The sequence below is a fragment of the Aethalodelphis obliquidens genome, unplaced genomic scaffold (genome assembly GCF_003676395.1).
Source record: "Aethalodelphis obliquidens isolate GAN/ISIS:26980383/991018 unplaced genomic scaffold, ASM367639v1 scaffold7, whole genome shotgun sequence".
NCBI lineage: Eukaryota > Metazoa > Chordata > Mammalia > Artiodactyla > Delphinidae > Aethalodelphis > Aethalodelphis obliquidens.
Window position 1 is genome coordinate 25,086,866 of NW_020837951.1, and position 2,403 is coordinate 25,089,268.

Here is a 2,403-nt window from a genome sequence, read left to right on the forward strand (position 1 = left end):
GCCATATGAAAACCACATGGAGGAGACGTGGGAGAACCGGTCCAGATAAGAAAGTGGATGCAAACATTTGCCATCCTTTGCTTAAAGCTGAAGTAAGCCGAGTGCTTGGCTGCAGAATTGTAAACACCGCAGTGGAGTTTGGGAATCGTCACCATGTAGAAGCCTGGAGACGGAGATGGCCCTGCTCTGGGACAGGTGAATGGCTAAAGCCAGTGGGAGAAACCTCCTTTCATTCTCCTACTAGGAGGACCCTACTGGCTCCCAGGAAGATTTTAACATTCCTCATTTGCAATCCCTCCCACTTTGAATCTGTGCCCCTCTAGGTCTTTTAGGGAGAAATTGGGGACTTTTAATTATCCTTTGACTAGAAAACTGGATTTTTTTCATTTTCCTAGGAGGTAGCGTGGATGGATTTGGTGTCAGAGATTGGAGCTAGAATTTCTTAGTTCCTGGGTATGTGACCTTGGGTACAAATATAAACCTCGCTTCTGATTTCTAATCTTCAAAATGATTGTGGTAATCACTCACATACTTCAAGGAGAGAACGTTGAAATGTTTCTACAACTCAACAGGGAAGCTGGGACTCACAGTTCAGAGTTCCTGAAACTTGTATAATATATAAACTCTTTCATATGGGAAAAAAAAAAACCACCTCCTCATAGAACCCTAAGAAAATGACTTCAGGCATGGGACGTCGTCTCTAAGAGCCTCAAAGTGAAGCAATGAATGTCTTATTTTGTATATTAAAAAAAAAAAATCTTACATTTCAAATGATCATTAACATTGTTTAAAGTAGTTTTTAATGTATAATGGGTAAAATTATTTTCAAGAGCATCATCAAAACAAAAATGCAAAATGTTTAAAGCTGTGTAACCATGGGCTCTCCAAGAATGAGCCACAAATCAGTCCTTTTTTGAGAAACACTGACAAGGCAGTTAAGAAGTCCGAAGTCAGATTTTAATCCTGGCTTTGCCATTTACTAGCTGTGTGATTTGGGACAGGGAACGTAATCTCTTCTAAAGTCTCAATTTCCTCATTTTAGATTACTGGAACCAAAAGTACTGATTAAAGGTGAGAAAACCTCCTGGAATCCTACTCTGAAAACAGAATCATAAGGGAAAGGAATTGTAGTCAAGGGTCAGGGCCAACTGTGCAAGGTCCGGCACACCCTTTACCCTCGCGGAGCCCCGGTTTCTTTTTGGAGTAAAGAGGGCAATAACCTCCGAGGAGTTTATCTACCTTACAGAGCTGCCAGGAGGATCAAAGTGTTGATGTGAAGGAACCTGCCCTGCAAACAGGGAAGCACCACACGGAACAGAACTTCTCCTGGAAACAGGACACTGCGACATTGCTCAAGGCTTAGAAACCACCATCCCTATCTGGAAAATCGAATCCATCTTGAGGTTAGAATTCTGGTTTATGATCCTCTGCATTTTGTGCCAGAAATGAGCTCAGCCGAGAGTGCCATTAACTACCCGCTGCTGGGGTGGGTTCACTGTGAAGACCCTTTTTATCAGTCAGCTGGCTGCGAAAAACCAAATAGTGCTTAAATACAGCCATTACCCAGAAAGCCCAGCAGTTCTGCTTCCCAGGGCTCTGGCAAGGCCCGCCCCTCTCAGGACCACGGTAAAACTCTCACAAGGTCATGAATGAATTCTATTCGCCCTCCCCAGTTGCCCTGCAAACCAACGTACCCAGAGGAGTAACTGAGAAGCAAGGGGCATCCCTGAGTGGCTAATCTACTCCCTTTTTATCTTTCCTCCCCTCATTTTTTCCTCCCCTACCCCTACCCGGAGGCCCATATGATGATGAGTTAGGCTTTATAGAGAAGAGCCCAAAGCAGTCTCTTTCCAGCCTCCTAAAAATCATCTGGGAATAGTCAGCTAATATGCAGCCCATGTTCATGCAGGCATCTCCTCTGTGCCAGGAGCTGAGCCAGGGGCTTTCTCGTTGACATCGTCTCTGGTTCATCTTCACAATCAGCCTGACATGTTAGAATTATTATTCCCATTTCACAGACAAGAGGTAGAGGGGATACCGATACTCTCTGCACAGACTCTTCCAAGTATCAATTTGCTGTCTATAGCACCTGTCCTGGCTTTTATTAGTATGACTGTGGCTACTCAAAGAGGGGACCCTAGATAGTAAGAAGATGGTTCTAGTCCAAGCACCACCCCAAACAACGGTGTGCCATTGGACGTTTGCCTTAACCTGCTCTGAGCCATAGTTTCCTCCTGTTTAACTTCTGCCCGTGTGTAATGTGTTTGTGCGGTTTAACTGAGATAATACATGTGTATTCTCTTATGTCATGAGGCACTCAACACCTGGGAAGGCTGTTATTGCAGTCATAGAGAACACCGTAAGCTCTTCACTCAGACCCCAAGTCATCTTCTGAAAGAGGCA